This window comes from Podarcis cretensis (assembly GCF_951804945.1).
Source record: "Podarcis cretensis genome assembly, chromosome: 6".
Classification (NCBI taxonomy): Eukaryota; Metazoa; Chordata; class Lepidosauria; order Squamata; family Lacertidae; genus Podarcis; species Podarcis cretensis.
The window spans coordinates 40,497,914-40,517,886 of NC_137175.1; the positions used below are offsets into that span (position 1 = coordinate 40,497,914).

Here is a 19,973-nt window from a genome sequence, read left to right on the forward strand (position 1 = left end):
GAACTTTTAAAAAAGAATCTCCATATGCAGCCATTTGAGCAAAGTAACATTTTACTCTTTATAGAAGGGTGGTCCAATGCTCTGCTGGCCAGCAAGGTGTTTTTTGGCAGCCCCTGGCAAGGCAGGGAACAGGAAGCGACTCCTGGGGCAGGAGCAGCTCTAGGAAGGAGGTATGAGGGCTCTGACAAGGTCTGAGTCCTTGTGTCTCTTTCCCAAAACCTAGTTAGTGCTTTCCCAGCTGTGGAAAGGAGGTAAAGGTAAAGGTAAAGGTACCCCTGCCCGTACGGGCCAGTCTTGACAGACTCTGGGGTTGTGCGCCCATCTCACTTAAGAGGCCAGGGGCCAGCGCTGTCCGGAGACACTTCCGGGTCACGTGGCCAGCGTGACATCGCTGCTCTGGCCAGAGCCAGAGCCAGAGCCGCACACGGAAACGCCGTTTACCTTCCCGCTGGTAAGCGGTCCCTATTTATCTACTTGCACTCGGAGGTGCTTTCGAACTGCAGGCGCTGGGACCGAGCAGCGGGAGCGCACCCCGCCGCAGGGATTCGAACCGCCGACCTTTCGATCGGCAAGCCCTAGGCGCTGAGGCTTTAACCCACAGCGCCACCTGCGTCCCATGGAAAGGAGGTAGGAGGGCTCTAAGATCCTGTCAGATCAGTCATGTCACCTCCTCAAAGCTGGGCAAGTGCTTACTGGGCTTTGAAAAGGTTGTCCTTCAGCCCAGTGCAAGCAAACCGGTCACACTGCCTTAAATCCAGTGCTGTCCCTGCCCCTCAGTGCCAGGAAGGAGGAAATGAAGGGCTAGTTGTCCCTGAAACGGCAGAGACCTGGAAACGGTGGTGCTGCTGGTGGTGGTGGGTTGGGGCAACTCCTCATTGTCTCTGGAGCTCATGGGTCAAGGGCGTGGCTGGGGAAGAAGGGATCAGTGGGGTGGGGAGGAGCAGTGGAAGTTTAGGGCAATCAGGGTGGGTAGATCTTGGCTGTGTGGAATGTGAACAATTAATTGTAAGGCTTCCACAATCCTTCCATAGCTACAGTAATACCTCCGCAAACATCCGCCTTGTCTAGCATCCATTCCGGCAAATGTCTGCGGCAAACCCAGAAGTACCAGAACAGGTTACTTCCGGGTTTGCTGCTCACACATGCGCAGAAGCAATAAATCACACTATGCACAGAAGTGTGAACCACTCTGCGCGCATACGCAGCTGTGGCGCTTTGCCCTGCATCCTTTTTGGCTAGCGGCCGGGGCTCTGGAACGGATCCCAGCCACAAAACGAGGTACGACTGTATATTTTCTTTGCCCTTTATTGTCAATTTGTGCTGCCTGCCTCTAGTTGGAATCACTGTTGGAGAGTGTAAGAGAGAAAACAGATGGGGGTAAATAATATTAGGGCAAAGAGGAATCATGCATGCTTCTCTGTTGTTGTTGTTGTTGTTGTTGTTGTTGTTGTTGTTGTTTAGTTCTCTGCAATGAGAACAATAGTAGTGCAGCCTCTGCAGCAAGAAAATGATAAAAGATAACTCCACTCTTCTTCATTCATTTCTGTGCCCTTGAATAAGGTGATTTTTGTGGCTCCCCACCTCCTACCCTTTCATTTAGACTGAGATTCGGAAGACCAACTATGCATATGTCCCTGGGTATGGTCTGAAGGCTCATGAGGCCACCACTTTGCTGAAACAGAGCAGATCTGGGTGCATCTGGTACCTGAATGGGAAAGCTCCTGGGAACTGTATGCGTGCCACTTTGGGATCCATGATGTAAAAACGGTGGGATTTAAAATTTAAGAAAATGCAAGTGAGTGATACCTTCATTCTAGTTCTGCTAGTTTCCATTTATGTTGTATTAAAAAGATCTCTAAGGAAACAAGTTTTCCCATTGAATTCACTGGAACTGAAAACATAGATTTGGATATGTACAGTAGTTATGACTGTGGTACACAAGAAGTATCTCTCTAGCAAATATCACCCATCAATAAAATCAAAAGGGTCCTACTGTGGGATTCCCGGGCTTCAGAGACACACAGTTTTGCCCTTAAGCTGCATTGCTCCCTGTTGTCATATTAGCAAATCCTCTGTAATCTGCTCCTGGACCACCATTTCAGGAATGCTAGGTTAACTCTGAAACATCTAACACATTTCAGCCAATCATTATGAAACATTTTGTTGAGGAAGAAAAAGGCTTTCAGTTGTTGAGTCACCAGTAAACTATGTACCTGTTGAGTATGAAATGTTATTTAGCTCTAGGCAAAGGTAAAATAGCCCAGTGCTGATTATCTTGCTGTGAACAGGAAAGAATGTGAGCTGACCTACAGGTAGAAGCCTGTGAATAACGTCCTATGGCATGTTTAGTACATTATAGCTGGAAGAACAGCAGTGAAGGGGTTGAATAAGCCTGTTCTCTTGGACCTAGCAAACAAGTCGTCTCCTGTCCATAAATGAAGTTATTAAGAGCCATCTTGGTCAACTGACTGATGCAATTATTAGACAAAAACTATGTAGATCACTTATTGTTAGCTTATTGGGTGCTTCTTTTCCTCAGTGGAATGATGCCTGAGGGTAAGCTTATTTCAGTCTTGTTCTTTTTTTAAATCCTAGAATCCCTATGGTCCACCTATGAAGCAAGGGTGTATATTCAGTAGTCCTTAACATAACTAATGTGTATTAAGAGATCTTTAATGGGCATTCTTGCTTAAGAATGTGTCTTGCTGAATCAGTTTAAGAAGCACCTGGTCCAGGAAACAGGCTGGTATCACAGCTCTCAGCTGCTGCTAAGTGATCTACTGGAGAAGAAAAAGCAGTGTCTCTAGATTGTATTCATTTGTGCCTATTTCCTAGTTGGTCTACAAATATTTATATTTTGGTTAACGATGTTATATTATAAACAGTGTGTAGTCATTTTTAATATAGACAACTTGCATGAGGGTTAGGTTCCAGGGACTGTGCGAAATTGCTTATAGCCAGAACAACCCCACAACTGAACATGTGTGACCATCAGTGTTTTCCTTCTAGAAAAAAGATGCCGGTATGGCGGACCCTTGAGTACCCCCAGAAAAAAAGCACTGGTGACCATTCCTACCTTTCTGGAGCTGGCACACTGAACAGATCTTGCCCCCCATGCAAGGCAGAGAGTTTTTAAGCCCAGAGTCCTGGTGAGACTTTTCCAGAGCCTGGGAAGCAAGGCAGAGAGCTTAAAGTTTTCTGCAGTGGGAAAATGTGGTGTAGAAAGAGCTTTCAAGCTCTCTGCCTTGCATGGGAGTGCTTAATTTGTGCGATTGCATGCTGCCAAGCTGCCAAACATGTAAAGCTATAATTGCACAAGTTAAACGTGTGCAGGTTGCAAGTCAACTGTACTTTCTGTCAGGTGTTTGTTTCTACAAATTGCACCCTAAGTTGTGTACAGAGTATAAAATTAAACGCAAAATATCCATTCGTGGGGGAGGGACATATGGCATGCTTATCTCCCTATACTACAGCAGCCAGACTCAGGAGAGGTGAAGGGAAGAGCACAGGAAGTAACTGCATCATTCACCCCTCCCATGTGGTTTTCCTGTGACTGGTCTTCCCAGAACTGTATGGAAAGCAGCCAAAGGAAAGCTGTAACCATTCTAGATAACTTAAGAACCAGCCACTTGATGGGTTTGGGTGCTCTTACCAGTACTATGTTAATTATAAACAACCTCTCATTTAATATTCTGTGTTTTCCACACTTGCCAGAGAGTAGTTTCCTCTAGGAGTGCTGCACTGAAAGTCCTCAGGAGGAAAATGTGGATGCTTACGATAAGCTTTCGCTTCATTTCTTTTTCCAATGCCTTATTACGGCATTTCAGCCACAAACACAATAATAGAGCACAGAGTCCTTGTGTTTCATAATCTCTCCAGCTGGTCCTATTTCAATTAAAGAGGAAAAATGAGGTACTACATAGCTGTTACAAAACATCTTACGTGGCAGCATGTTAATTTGCATATGTGGTAGAAGTCCAGGAAGGCACCATCGCCTGGTTCATGTTGACATTTTACTTGTCCTTAAAAGGACTTGGTGGAGGGCGGGGAAGAGAGTGAAAGAGCTGGCAGCTTGCTATGAGTATTAAAAAGAAAAAACGAACACTATTTGCTAATAACTGTAGTTTGCAAGGTGAAATTAAAACATTGCTTCATGGAAATTGTTTGGTTCTTTAAAAATGCCATCTGTCTGAAGATTGGTGGTTTTAAATATAGCCTCCAAGCACCTTTTATACAACCTCCAGTGCTGATAAGGAGCTTGATAAAAGCTTTTATGTATGCCAAAGGGAGATGTTTCATGCTAACAAGTTTAAAGCCATGTAATCTCTACTGTCCTTAACACCCTACTAGGAAAAGGGCACTTGTCTTGAGATTTGTATAATATCCAATAATTTGCCTTCCTCCTCCTGTTTTTACTTTGAAAACCTGCCATATAGAGTATTTCATCTTTTGTCATGCTATTAAAAGAGAAGTTGGCTCTTTTTAGTTTGTCTGAGTTTACTAATCACCAGAGCATCCAGATTATTGTTCACTCGGCTTGGCTTCTTTATATTTTAAAGTAACCTCTATACCAGGCTTCCTCAGCCTCGGCCCTCCAGATGTTTTTGGCCTACAACTCCCATGATCCCTGGCTAGCAGGACCAGTGGTCAGGGATTATGGGAATTGTAGTCTCAAAACAGCTGGAGGGCCGAGGTTGAGGAAGCTTGCTCTATACTGTCTCTCATGAATTTTCAGTCTGAGATATCCCATATTATCTCTAGGTAGTTAAAATACTATTTTTAAGTTCCATATATGACTGCTGCAGGAAAAAAATGTAGTGTTTCCTGCAGTAGTAACAAGTAATATAGACGTCATACACTTGTGCACACAAATCTGATAGGATAGGGTTCTCAAATGCATACATATAGCTGTTTAAAGATTTGTCTCTGTGGTAGAGAATTCTTTGTTTGGGTTATGTTGATCTGAAAAGTGCAATTTATAATTTATACTGACAGTGTTATCAAAAAATCATAATAGGCATTATTCTTCCTTACTCCATAGGTTGGCTATACCTTGCTGTTACAGCTCGAGTGGAAAGCTGTCACGTATCTTTGCTGACTAAATCTAAGGACGAGAAATGTTTCAGATTCCATTAGTTTTGCTCCTCAAGTTTCAAGTAGCTGAAATACCAATGCTTGTACTGATACAAGGATGGCTACCTTCATTGTTAGTAAGTATAAAACTGCAGATCACACACAATGCCATCCACAAACAATTGAAACAGGGTGGCTCAGCCCTACTCCTGGAATTGCCCATTTTAGGGCCATTTGCAGGACTCTGTTGGCAGAGATAATGCTAATGAGCCTTCTGCTTACATGTGGCAGGTGGAAGGAGGAGGGGGTCGGCAGTGGTAGAAGCAAGCGTAGAAATGCCTCTGCTCAATCCAGCCCCGCCCCCCAGCTTGGAATAAGTGAGGGTTGGACTGCAGCCTAACTTGCAACTCCCATCATCCCTAGCCTGCAAGGCCAATGGTCATGTATGATGGGAGTTGTAGTCCAACATCAGTTGGACAAATCAGTTCCCCCAATTCCAAATTAACAATAGTATGTTTGCAGCCATGTGAGGATAAGCAGCGTGTAGACTGCAGCCTAAATAAATTTAATTTAACTAAAATGACAGGGTAGATAACAGAAATAACATATTTTTTGCTCCATAAGACGCACCTGACCATAAGATGCACCTAGTTTTTAGAGGGGGAGGGAATGCAAGAAAAAAATTATTTAAAGGGAGCGCTGAGCAGAGCCTGTATGCATCCCAGGCTCTGCTCAGCTCTCCCTTTCACGAGCCGCGAGGAGTGTGTGTGTGACACTTGCAGGCTTGTCCCCAAGGAGGGAGAAGGGCAGCCTGTCACCTCCACCTCCCAGAAAAGCCCCCAAGAGCCACACACATGCTCTATGCGGCTCTTTAAAAGGAGCGCGACTCTTGGGGGCTTTTCTGGGAGGTGGAGGAAGGGACAGAGCTTTGTGCTCTGTCCCTTCCCCCACCTCCTGCAAAAGCCAGGGATAGCCCTGCAAAGCCTCTGCAGGGCACAGGGATGAAGGCTCCCCGTGCCCTGCGGAGGCTTCACGCGGCTAAGCCAGAAGCTAGAACAGCTGTGCAGCGCTCCCTCTAGCTGTTGTGGCTTTGGGATAGCTGCGCAGCCTGCATTCACTCCATAAGACGCACACATATTTCCCCTTACTTTTTAGGAGGGAAAAAGTGTGTCTTATAGAGCGAAAAATGCGGTACTCCATTAGAGTGTGGAGAGGGGAAGGTGCTTCATCAGATGAAAAAGTAGGAGGAGCTGGTTACAAAACATTTAAATTATTCACAACTTTTTAAGTTTTACTGTGTGTATTACTGTCACTAGGTGCCCTACAAAAATTGACGTATGAGCCTATGGTCAATTTATAAGAGACCATCAAGAAACTGATACATCAAGAACAGTGATGGGATCAACAGAAAGTTAACACTGGTAACAATGCCAAAACCTCTTTTTCAAATCGCCACATTACAGCTGGTTCAGAAGGGTCCCTTCATAATTCTGCATTGATGGAATGAAGTTAGCAACTTAAGTGATTTATCTGATACTCTCCTAAAACCTAAAGTACTCCATATGAATAAGCTGTAACCTGACATTCAAAGGGGAAATCTAAATATGTCTGTGTGCACAAAAGACACGGAAGAATGGCTATGCCTGACTTGTATGCAAAAAGCACAAAAGATGAGCTACATGCAGTGGCTGTGGCACCAGTCCAGGCAGCTCAGCTAGCCAAAACTTTATTGCACCATGCCACTGCTGCTTCTAACAAGCCAGGTAGAACCACCCCTGGCTACCCACTGAATCCTTCTACTCAGCCACAGGAAAGCATACCAAGTTGATTGCATGAGAATAAATCACATGTCAGTTCTCCATTTGATAGTCAGCACCTTCACTGTGTTGCTGGTCCTCAAACCTGACAAAGCTATCTATAAGCAAAATGCATTTAGCCAACCAAACTACTCCATGCCAAGGCTAGGTGAAGTCAGACAGACTAGCAAAGGGAAGGCAATATCGCCACCATTTTCTAATGGTGTACTTTCCTGAGAAATACTGTTTGATGTGTTTACCCTCAAACCAGCTTCAGTCCAAAAGGAGAAGTTATGCCACGTTTGCTTTGTAGTTAAGGTGAGGTGTGTATATTGGAGACAGCCATTGGGGCAGTTGCAGGAGTGGCAAAACAAATAGGTAACACAACTTGAAACGCAGTGAGGAAATGACCTTGCTGTGTTTTAAGCTGCTAATGTGTAAGTAGCCCAAGTATCCTGCAGCCAAGCATAGTGAATGTTTGATGATGATCCAGAACTAGCTACATCTAATTTTAATGCATCCATCATGGTAAAAACAGCTGTCTGTACTACAGAAGCTGGATCCAATCGGGTGGTGCAGATGCTGGACAAAATAAGCCCATACCTGTAGGGTAGGAAGGTCAGGCCACTCCCTTCTGTGCTGATTGCACCTCAGCAAAAACTCCTATATAAAGCTGATGACATGGCACCTGCAAGAAAAAAGTGTCAACATAAAAATTAATGACTTGATCTTTAAATGCAGGTGCTTTGCAGCCCAATAAGGAAGTATTATAGTTAAGTATTGAACCGGTCTGTTTTCCAAAGGAAAAGAGGTTGCTAGGGACTCACTTACCTCAAAGGAGTAACTTTAAAAGGAGTTAAGATTTAAAAGGTAAAGGGACCCCTGACCATTAGGTCCAGTCATGACCGACTCTGGGGTTGTGGCACTCATCTCGCTTTATTGGCTGAGGGAGCCGACGTTTGTCCGCAGACAGCTTCCAGGTAATGTGGCCAGCATGACTAAGCCGCTTCTGGCGAACCAGAGCAGCACACGGAAACGCCCACCTAGCAGTTCGAAAGCACGTCAAAGTGCAAGTAGATAAATAGGTACCACTCTGGCGGGAAGGTAAGCAGTTTTAGATTTGGATTGCAGCTAAATAGCTACTCACTGCCTGGACTTCTACACTGGATGTCTTAGTCCCCTTATCTGGAAGAGATTTTATTGCAGCAATACTGATTTTTGCTAGCTTTCAATCAAAACACAATGCACAAAGTAAAAGCAACTGTAAATATAACTCTGTTATTCAATAATTACTATCATTTTTTACTAACTTCTAATGCAGGAACTGAACAAGCAAATTGTGGATGGTGAATGAACATTCCTGGCATTTGCAGCAGAGAGATTAAAATAAATAGTGCATGAGAAATGAAATTAAAGAAGAAAAGTAGTATTTTAATAGACTGAGAAGGAATACACAGATGAGAGGTGTCTAAGATTATGGAGACACTTAAACATAAATAAAGGAAACGTAATTTTGTAAAGAAGAGAGAGACTATGCAAGCAAAGGAGAAAGACGGTCCAAATGAGAGGAAAGAAGAAGTAACCTGAAGAACTCAAGATAGGCATTAATGGCTGGACCAAAGAAATTGGGAAACCAAATAAAATCCCAGTAATCATAAATAAACTAAATACATTTTTAGGGATTCAGCATAGTTGTAATATTGTTAAGGAAGTATTGTTTCATTTTTACTATTATTATGCAGTGCAGTCAGTATACATAGCACTTTAAAGAGTAACAACAAGAAAGGATCCTGGCTCAGGGACTTACAACGTAAAATTAAACAGCAGGAGCAACAGGAAAAATAGTGAAGTCAAGAAAGAACAGAAACGATAAAAGTGAATGAGTGAAGAGATTACTAAAGCAAGGCATGACCTACAGGATCAAATCCACAAGAGGGGGGGATAGTGTAAGATGCTGTGGATTTACATGCAGGGCAGTAACTGTAAAATGAGGACAGAAAGCAAACTAAAAATGATCATGTTGGATTTTACATTAGAATAAACAACCTCAGGCAGCTTTGAAAGGAATTTAAGAGAAATAGAAAGATGGGATCCAAACACTAATTTTTTGAAACAGAAGAAATGATAGCTGCTTAAGGACCAATCCAAAAGATTAAAAAGATCGCTTAAGAGGAATCAACAGGAGGAGATATACTTATTTTATGTATTTATAGGCTGCCTTTCAGAATTGCCTCTTGAGGCACCCCAACATGTTAAAAACAATCTATGATGTTGAGTAAGAAACCAAGGCAGGAGAGGGTGAAGAGGATGGTTTGTGAATACAGGAGAACTGAGAACACAAAGTAGGTTGAAAATAAGTAGAAGAGACAAAAGAAGAAATAAAGTGGTGGCAACACACAACAGTAATGAAGAATGAATCCTTGAAGTTTCATCAACAAACTATGTATTAGTGTGTGGTTGGGTGCTGGTGGCTCACTCCAGGAGAGAGCAAGAGGACCATAGGACTGCTGCCAGACACGCTGGTGTAAAACAAAAATATTGGGGGTCCACCAACCTTTATGGCAGATGTTCAGGATTTAAACTTCGGTATTAACTGGAGCATACAATGAAGATTACAAAAGCTGCAGGAGAACAGCAGTCAGTAAGAGGGTTAGCAAGAAATAAAGACAAAGGGTGGATACCTGTTCCCTCATTGGTTTCTCTGTGTGCCCTGGTTTCTATCTGTCCTTCACAAGCTGTTCTTTCCCAGGGTCAAAGGATAAAGGTAGAGCCCCAAGGGACAGCATGTTCTCAGGCCCTTGGTGCTCTCTGCAAGTCTTGTATTTGGTTCTCTCAAGTCTCCTGACCCTGTAAAATGAGAACAGAGTATGATAGGGCAGTTAATGGGGGAAGAAAGCATCAACCCTTTCTGCTTGAAGCTGCATCATTTCCTGCCTCTTGGGCTTCAGTGGCTAGAACTATGTTATAAGAGGAGGCGGCAGGCCTGTCACACCCAACAAAACTGGCTTCCTGAAGTAGCATGGCAAGATGTGCGAATTTCCGCCCTGACCGGCAGAGTAATTTGCCACTTTTGGAGTAATTAAGAACATTTGTATCAAGAAGATACAGAGAATGGTGAAGAGAAGAATAAGCAAAATAATCAATATAAGAATTAAAAGGTCCAAGAATAAGAGAGGGGAAGGAATTAGCTATGAGCCAAAGAACAAGAGTAATGCAGAGAATAGAATATGGAAAGATATGAGTACCACAAACTTTGAAATGCACAAAGAAATGAGAGGCGGGGGGAGTGGGGAGAGAATATGAAACTGGTAAGAAGGGGGGGGAAAGTAACTACAAGCACGACCATGCTCTGTAACATGAAATGAGTGGGAAAAGGGCAAGCAGATTAACTAAAGAGTGGTAGAAGTAACTCAAATGAAGAGTTACCTGTCTCAGTAAGAGCAAACAATGACAAAAACTGGGATTAAAACTGTGTAAAATAATTGTTTCATTTACTGCTGAATGGCAGTTAAAGCCAAAATATGCCAGTGAGTGTCATTGGACAGCAATAGTATTAGGAAATGAGATTGAGCAGGGACTAAGATTAGGTAAAATATCACCAGCAATAAAAAGTAAGAAGAACACCCCTCATAGAAAAACTGCAAAAAATAAGTATCAGTAGATATGGCAAAGGGTAAAACCAGTGAAAAGATCACAAGACATTTGGTACAGTAGGGGAAGAGGGTGGAGGAAATCAAGTGTTCCAAAAATGGGGGAATTACTTGGGACTTTCCTTGCCTCTCCTCAAAAGGGGTAGTAATGAGGACTTAATTGTGATGTAGCTTACTTGCTCCATTGACTTCAGTGATTAGCTAAAATGGCCAGACTGTTAATAAGATAAGGTTTAATGCAAGTAAGAAACATAGCCATCCATTAACATTAAACTATGTAAAATAACAGATCTTTTCTTACTATACAAATAGGTAAAGAAGAAAATGAAAACTTTAATGGATAAAATGTTTTGGGGTATCTTTTTCTTGCTTTCAAATGCTAGCATATTTACCTTATAAAATACTCTGGATTCTTCAGGTTTTATGCATAATAGAATGTTGGCATACATTTAAGTTCATATTTTCAGCATTTGTTTTATTACAGTGAAAGTAGAGCACATGCTAAACCAAAAAGTAGGCCTTTCCTTCTAGGAAACTTGAAGAGCAACTTTCTTTACAGTGCTTGGATTCTGAAGATGGTACCAGCACAAGAGTGTGTCTTCCTCTGGAAGCTGGTTTCACATGGTGGCTTAGATTTTCCCATCTTTGTATCTAGCACCATTTGAAATCAGTGTTCTAGGAGCAAGAATTACAGCACTGGATCCAGAGAAGAACAGGAAGCAAGAGCACAGTAGTCACCAGATTTAATTTGGTAACATTCACATGTCTTTCTCTGTGTCTCAGTAAGAGATCATGTTTAAAGATGTAGCTTAAGTTATGCCTAGAGTACAAGAAAATGCATTGTAGTACAGAATGGATGCCATTCTACTGCTTGCATGCAGCAGTGAAAGCTGCAAATGGAGAGCCCACGGCACTTAGTGAGACATGCAAAGAAATTGGGCTTGGGGGAAGCAGTCTATGGTGGAACTTCCTATGAAGGGGGGTTGGGATCCAGAGACACCTGGTCAACCCTTTTCCACCCCATCAAAAGCAGTACATCTATGCAGAGCTTTCCACAGGTGTACTGGGGACTTTTCTGGGGGTATATGTGCTGCCTTGCTGGTGGAACAGCAGTTATGAACACTCTGAAGAACCCTTAGCCACCTTCTGGCTAGGTGTCAGATTGCAGCATTACAGTTATACGCCATAAAATATGGCTAACTTTTTGCCATTTCTCTGTTCAATCTCCCTTGGTCCGTGCTATTCAGGACCACTGCCACTTCTCTAATCTAGAAAGGATTCTGTTAATTTACATTATTTTATTTGCATTAATTTCTCCACCTTTCATTTTCCTGCCATAGTTATTTGAATTCCATCAGCTTTCACACTAAAAACACTGTTGCATGCAACTTCAATGGTTATTCCATAAAAATATAAAAGTGAGGAAATTTTGAATATAACATCCTTCTTTTTGCTTCAAATTAGTGCATGCTTAAGTACCAATAGTAATGTGGGAAATTTATATTTTACTTTTGGCTATTTGAATGTTGATGGTGATAAGTCATATAATTAGGAACAGAACATTTATTGAGCAGTAGTACTATAACCATGTTTTTTAGGCCAGCTTCTTCCAAACTCTTTCAAAGTAAATACCTAGTATTGCATGGACTAATAAGATGCATTGACTAATATGACCATTGTTCAAAGTTTCATAGGCTATGATCTGAACAACTTGCAAGTACTCTTAACAGCCAATATGGAACTGGAAAAAACATCTCTTACACAGGCTGACCGATTTCTCTTGGTGTTCAGAGTCTTAGTTTTTGTCTAGCACCATTTGAAATCGGTTATGATGTAGGGGGAAAAGCAACTGCAATGCATATGCAGAGTGTGGTTTAAAGATGCTCTCAGCTGAAAAAGCTCTATGAAGAGATGCCTTTGAGACAATGATATGACTATTGGTTTTGTGTCTCTTGTGTGGGCAGATATTGCAGTAACTATTTGTAAGTTCCATTGCAATAGATATCTGTGGGCTTCACTGTCTAAATCCTCTAGCTGGAGTAGTTGGAGATGATAGCACTGTTATTCTGCCTGTAGACTTCAAAGTGTTCTACTAATCCAGCCCTATTAGTAGAACTATAAAAAATGTTAATACGCAAACATTGGGGCTAGATTATTCCTTGAGGCTTATTATTATTTCCACCTTGTTTTGACTACCTCGTTTCATGCACCCCCTCCCTTCAATATCATTTCCATTATTATATGCATAATAAATATATATTTAATGCTGGACAAGCCAGTTTCACTCACAGATTGGATAGACTTCGAAAATGGCTTGAGGCAGGTAATACCATATTGGCCCGCATATATGCCGCACGCTCCCTAGCTGGTTGGCCTGACACGCTCCCCCCCACCAGCTGGGAGGCGGGCACACCATCCCCCCCCCCCCAGCAGCTAGGGAGCGTGTGCCACCAGCCAACTGGGAGGTGGGCACGCCGCTCCCCCAACTACCAAACATCTAGGGAGTGTGCACTGTCAGCTACCTGGGAGGCAGGCGAGCCACTCCCCCCACCCCTACCGCCAAGCAACTAGGCAGCGTATGGTAAAAAGTTGTGGATATAAGCCACACTTTTAACTGCTCAGGGTCTGAAATTGGAAAAACGTGTGGCTTATATTCAGGCCAATACGGTACATGATGGTGGACTAGACATGTCACTGACCATTCCTCTGCATCAAATGAGAGAAGCACTGTAGTCGGTTTGTACCAGAAACAACTATGCTGCAACTGCAAGAGAATTTAAAAACAAAAACATGACAAATACTTGGGGGGGGGGAGAACATGGGAATACAAAAGTTTTGAATGAATGTTGTCCAAATTCTTAGCAGTAAAAAATAGTATGGAAATGTCCTGTGTAAAACCAAAATAGCACCAGTATTTTGAATCATGCACTACTGCTGACAGGCAGCAGACGCAAAGTTAGGGCTGCTCACTCAGCCAAATCATTTTTATATTCCATTTGGTAATATTTATAAGGAACAGAATTGAAAATAAAACAACTATAATGCCCTAAAGAGGCCCATCAAACCTCCACTTTGTGGAATGTCAGTTAACCTTTTTATTTACCCAGGCTTTTCCTGTTTAACTTTACTGCTGTATTTTTAACTCTTTTTTGTTACACTTTCGTTGAGTTGTTGGTTTTTACTGAAAATTGTCCTATGTTATAATAGAAAACATTTACAAACATAAAGTATTTGTTTGCTTACTTTAATCTGCTGCAGAGGCTTAATGTCACCTCAATGTTCCCATTGCTCAAAGTTCCCACAGCACTCCCCCCCCCCTCCAGCCATGTCATAAAAAAAATAAGCTTGTGTTGTCCTGTCCAGAGCTGGACTTGTGGTTGGTTTGTCTCTAAACAAATCATGAGCAATAAGCTAAGAACAAACCCTGGTAGTTGTTTGGAGCTAAACAAACGCAATGCAGACCCTGGCTCATCTGCTGTACGACAGGAGCACGGGGACTTTGGAGTAGCATGTACCAGCACTCTGCAGCTTTCCATTAAACCATACTCTTTTTAACTATGGTTTAAAATGTAATGTGCAGATTGAGCCAGAGAGATCTTTGTACAAGAAAGACATTTGGTCTGATGTAATATGGTAAAAATTAAGAGGTTTCTTCCTCTCTCTTTTCACAACAATGAAGCAGCATATAAATTTTGTTAAGCAAATAAAAAAAATAATTTGTAAATTCTGCTACGTGCAGAAAATGCAAAATGAAATCAGCAGAAATATTTAAACCTGTGATATAAACTAACACTATTTGGCACTGCTGTTTTACTTTTGTAAAAATGTGTGCTTTGTATGTAGTTTACAAATCATTCAGTTTTGCAACACCATCCATTCCCCAAACTCCATTTTATTTTTCTTTATATTTTTTTCTGGAATGTAAAATCACATTGAGAATGATGGTGCCTATTAAAGTAAATGAATTCTATTGCAAAATAATACAAAACTGAATTTGTTGTCTCCTTCCAATATGTGTGCACATTTCCCCAAGTTTCTAAGGAGATGCAAACAAAAATATACTTCCTTTTTTCTTTTTTGCAATAGCTGCTGGGGGGAGGGATACAATTTTAATCTGAAAAACAGATTAGTGCTATTGGAACTGAATCCAAGGCCCACTTTCCCAAAAATGCTATTTGTGTTTTCAGAAGCTTTCACATTCAAGTGTTAACAATTTATGGAACTTTGCACACACCTGTGGTTCTGCAGCCTTCTTTGGTATCATCCTCAGTTCGTTATTAAATAGGATGAGAAACCTGATAACAGCACCTCTCCAGTCAGAACTGTTAACCTGAAATATAGTCCTTGGGAAAATGAATTCTAGAATTTTGTTGGAATCTGCAATATTTTCACTAAAATTTGTTTGAACTAACCATGACAACAGGCAAACAGCTTTTCCAGCTTTTTTTCTAGTTATGCGGCATGATGTACTTTAAAAACTGGTTCTCAGTCTCAGCAAGTATCTCTTGAGTTGCAATGGCAGATGTTCCACTAATTGGAGGTTGGGAACCAGACAAAAAAAGGGGGGATTGGTTTTACCAGTGAGGAATTCCTTTTCTACAGTGGTAAGGGTTGTCTGGGTTTCTCTTCCCACTTCAGAAAACAGGACTTGCAGAAATCAGGTATCTGCCATGCCCTGACTGGGAGAGAGAACCCTCCCTCAGTGCTGGGACATAGTCATGGATCTACAGAGTATAGGTCCCTTGCTGTGTAGCTTTACTTAGAAAAGTGTCCAACAGAAAAAACCCGGAAAGTAGAGAACAACATAACAGCCTCCAGAACAGAAGAAACAGACAAACCTACCCAAGTCCATTTTCAATCCATTCTCACCTGCCAGGTAAGCTACCCTCCTACCACTGAATATGCCCTGTCTGGGGGGAAAAGAGCAGCATTTCCTTGATAGTCTAGGGTCCAAGCTGTTCTCTACCTAACAAAAGCCAGTCAGGCAAATTTGAAGGTGTGGTTAGTGTGGTTAGTGGATTATTTCCATGATTTCAGAATGGTGTTAAACTGCTCGTCTATTTCTAATCTATGGGTCTCAACACTCTTGGGGTGTCTAAGAAAATCTAAGAAGCTCATGATCACAAGAACTCGCATTTCATAGAAGAAAAATAAGATGCTTAGAATCCACCCCCTTTTAAAAAAATGGCTAAACACATAGTCTTGGGAAAAAGAAAGCACCCCCTCTTTGGATTCTGTGGTTTTACATAATGGTATAATAACAATCAACTCCTTAGTAGGTTCTTAAAATTAGGTAAATACAACCTCAGATGAACAACTTGACATATTACACCATGTCATGATTTATTTAACAGAAATAAAGCTGTTCCCATGACTGTACACTCCCCTTGCAACAGAGAAACCCCCCAGTAAATTTCCCCCCTAAAAAAGGAGCTTACTCCCTTCATCTAAACAACAAAAACATGTATAATAGTAACTTCATTTTATTTTTAAATTTAACTGGATGCTTGGGGCAAGGGGAGTTGGTTTGACAGGTGTTACACTGGGATCCCAGCTATCATTTGAAGAGCAAGATATGGTCTTGAAGCCAAAAAAGATCTGGATGGTGAACTGCTGTTCCTTGCTGCTGAATTGTTCTTTTGGTTGGTATCTGCATGGCTCCACCTGACTTGTGTTTAGGCCTGAAATCCAAGCCCTCTTTGCCCAATTCAAGGCTGCTATTATTATTATTATTATTATTATTATTATTATTATTACCACCACCACCAGATGTACTACCCACCATTGATTAGAAGGTCTGAGCACAGGTTACAACAAATTAAAAACAGCTGAAACAGATTATAATCACAAGAATAGGAAGGGCCTGAAAACACACAATGTTAGTTGTTAAAGGCCAGAAATCTAGTGAGGAAGCCAGACCCACCAGGTGTGTGGAATTCCACAACTTGGAGGCTGCCACAAAGAATGCCCTCTCCCAGGCCACCACCCCTGAACTTTTGAGAGTGATCTGTGTTATCTCAAATCTCATATTAAGAGCACTCTGGCTACATTTTTTTAAAGGAGGAGCCTAGATTAGTACAGTACAGCCAACGGCTGTTGACACAATTCAACTTCACTTAAATTTGCACAGCAATTCTGCCTCACACTATTTAGCGCAAAATGGTAAATGGAAACAACAGCTGCAAGGAGGTGGGATGAAAACATACCAAAATGCATGAGATATTGCATATTACTCCACTTGGCATACTACAGACTTGTGTTTACCCTGCAAACAGATGTGCAGAGGAAACTTTGGATTTTCTTCTGGGGTTTTAATATAATTGCTATTAGAAGGTAAGAGTTGGAATACTGATAGCTGCTGAAAAGCAGAAACTGAGAAACCCAGGACTATTTTCTTACAGTGATTTAGCAGAGGCATTTCCCACCCTCTCTTCAAAACAAGCAAAGACAGTTCATACTGAAAGGTCTTAATGTGAGAAAAATCTGTGCTGCAAATGCTTCCTTCAGTAGATTTTGTGGATGAGTCTTGAGTGTGTTTCACAACAACCCTGCCATGTAGGTGGGGTCAGAGAGACCAGTTCTACTCAAAGGGAGACCCACTCAAATTAATTTATAAGGTGACCCACAATAATCTTATTGTTTAAAATTCCTACTGCAGGAATATATGCTTTCAGCTGTTTCGTATTTTAGTTGAAAGGCACCTTGAGTCCCGCCAGGGAAAAAGGCGGAAAATAAATAACTAAATAAATAAATCTACTACTACTAATAATAATAACAATGGCAGCCATTAATGCAATCTAGCATTATTGTCCTTGCAATGTAGGGAGATCAGTGATGCAATCCAGGGTTTCACAACCAGCATGGGGCGGGGAGAGGTTGACAGAAAATAGCTTGCAACAGACCTGTAACCGGCAGAATGCAGGAAGCCTTCAGTCCAGCCACTCGAAGCTCTCATCCCAAGGAAAGGCGAGAAGAACCTGACGACGCCCCGCCGCTCCTCCTGGCGGCGGCTGAGGGACGCAGAGACGGGAAACGTCAGCACGATCCGCCACAGAGATAATAAGTACAGAGTGGACTTCACTGCCTTGATAAGGCATTTCCGGATTCACGCGGAGCCGTGACTTTTTAACTTAAGAATCCAAGATTCTACTGTGAGTGACAGGGCAATAAAATAGACCCAACAGGTAGAGGAGGAGAGGAACAGGACAGAGATTTAATTTTCTCCCATTTCCATTCCAGATGGAGTTTACTGTACTTAATAGAAAAGCAATAGTGTTATTTAAAAAAAATAAAAATAAACAGATTTTCCACATCAGCATTGGTTTACTAATGAGCTCAGATATGAACATAAGGTAGACAACAAAATAATCACAGTTCAACTCTCCCAACCCGACCCGACCCTTCTTACTGCACCTCCAATTTTGTTTTTTCTGCTTCTTTTACTATTGTTCTTTCCTCCAAATTTCTTCCTCCAATAACTTTTGAAAGAGTGATCTTGGATTAGCAGAGAGCCCCCCACCCCACCCCACCCAGAATAAAAGAATACCTAAAACCTGAAAGCGAGAAACATGCACACATACTTTTTCCTCTGTGTTTTCAGCAATTCACCAATGGGGTAGGGGATGGAGGCCACAGTGGTTCTACTTACTAGAGTTGTCGATCTGCTAAAACCATGTTTAAAGATGTGAGATGCATTTTCATGATGAGAATCTAATACACACTGACCGGGCTTTCAAAATGCTTTTGATAAAGTTCCTTATCGAAGACGAGAGTACACCAAAAAACAAAAATAAAATTAAAAGGGTATTCATGCATAGAGATCTGTCTGTTCACTGGAAAGGCTCCAAAGCCCAACTAGACCTACAAAGGCCTGTTGCCCATATCCCCCAAACATCACTGACAGATGTAAATCGTTAGAATTAGCCAACATATTCAAATTCAAATCGTAGCAATAGACCCTGCTTCACTATTATACATGCCATATGCATGTTGCTGTTTCACTTTGGAAGCCTTTTTAGCTGAAGAGTAGGTAAAAATGCTTACTACTAATACTAATAATTAAAATTTGCAGTCAATTCTAAGATCCTATGATTCATCTAAGCTTGATCTCTATGGGTTGGAGATTAAAATGATGTGTTATGGATAGTAGCTTTCACTGCATGTAGCTGACCACTAGATAGCAGCAAATAATTATCCAGAAGCCTTTGTTTTGGCTTCTGGGGAGTCTTTTTGAATGCAATCTTTCTTTCGTTTATTTTTCCAACTCTACTGGGTGTTCAGTAGACAGGGTTTTATCCTTCATTGCCTTCCGATTCCAATAATTACCCTTCTTCCTTCCCACATATCTACAAGTTTATTTTCCTTATAGCTTCAAATCCTTGTCCACCAACATGTTTGTACATGTGCTATTACTCTCCAAAATTTAAATTGACTACACATGGTAATCTCTGGGTATAATGGGTCCCTGCCATGTGTAGGGTTGTGTAAAGAAAGTTTTGATTTTAGCCTTGTGACAGTGTTTCGGTGGACAGTTTTTTATATGACTGCACCTTATAGAGACCAAATTGCAAACATGCGCTGGATTATGGAGAAAGCTAGACAGTTCCAGAAAGACATCTACTTCTGCTTCATTGACTACGCAAAAGCCTTTGACTGTGTCAACCACAGCAAACTATGGCAAGTTCTTAAAGAAATGGGAGTGCCTGATCACCTCATCTGTCTCCTGAGAAATATCTATGTGGGACAAGAAGCTACAGTTAGAACTGGATATGGAACAACTGATTGGTTCAAAATTGGGAAAGGAGTACGGCAAGGCTGTATATTGTCTCCCTGCTTATTTAACTTATATGCAGAATTCATCATGCAAAAGGCTAGGCTCGATGAATCCCTAGCCGGAATTAAGATTGCCGGAAGAAATATCAACAACCTCAGATATGCAGATGACACAACCTTGATGGCAGAAAGTGAGGAGGAATTAAAGAACCTTTTAATGAGGGTGAAAGAGGAGAGTGCAAAATATGGTCTGAAGCTCAACATCAAAAAAAAAAACGAAAATCATGGCCACTGGTCCCATCACATCCTGGGAAATAGAAGGGGAAGAAATGGAGGCAGTGATAGATTTTACTTTATTGGGCTCCATGATCACTGCAGATGGTGACAGCAGCCACGAAATTAAAAGATGCCTGCTTCTTGGAAGAAAAGCAATGACAAACCTAGACAGCATCTTAAAAAGTAGAGACATCACCTTGCCAACAAAGGTCCGTATAGTAAAAGCTATGGTTTCCCCAGTAGTAATGTATGGAAGTGAAAGCTGGACCATAAAGAAGGCTGATCACCGAAGAATTGATGCTTTTGAATTATGGTGCTGGAGGAGACTCTTGAGAGTCCCATGGACCGCAAGAAGATCAAACCTCTCCATTCTTAAGGAAATCAGCCCTGAGCGCTCACTGGAAGG

At 41.6% G+C, this 19,973-nt stretch overlaps 3 long non-coding RNA genes across 5 annotated transcripts in view; 1 reads left to right on the top strand and 2 right to left on the bottom strand.

Annotated features, from left to right (window-relative positions):
* Positions 1-1,289: 1,289 nt before the first annotated feature.
* LOC307218040 lies at positions 1,290-18,588 on the bottom strand. Of its 3 annotated transcripts, none has more exons than XR_013839685.1 (5): positions 17,422-18,588; positions 14,754-14,849; positions 9,551-9,716; positions 7,473-7,557; positions 1,290-3,885 (listed from the first exon to the last, which is right to left on the bottom strand). It is a non-coding gene; the product is annotated as an uncharacterized lncRNA (long non-coding RNA). The 3 variants fall into 3 exon arrangements; XR_013839686.1 differs by having other exon boundaries at positions 17,336-18,588; XR_013839684.1 differs by lacking the exon at positions 14,754-14,849.
* Positions 6,090-19,973, top strand: part of LOC307218041 — a 355,464-nt gene continuing 341,580 nt past the window's right edge. Inside the window, exon 1 of the long non-coding RNA XR_013839687.1 lies at positions 6,090-6,242. This is a non-coding gene — a long non-coding RNA (uncharacterized lncRNA). The remainder of the gene's footprint in view (positions 6,243-19,973) is intronic.
* On the bottom strand, positions 12,698-14,742 carry LOC307218034. The gene is made up of 2 exons (XR_013839672.1): positions 12,933-14,742; positions 12,698-12,901 (listed from the first exon to the last, which is right to left on the bottom strand). It is a non-coding gene; the product is annotated as an uncharacterized lncRNA (long non-coding RNA).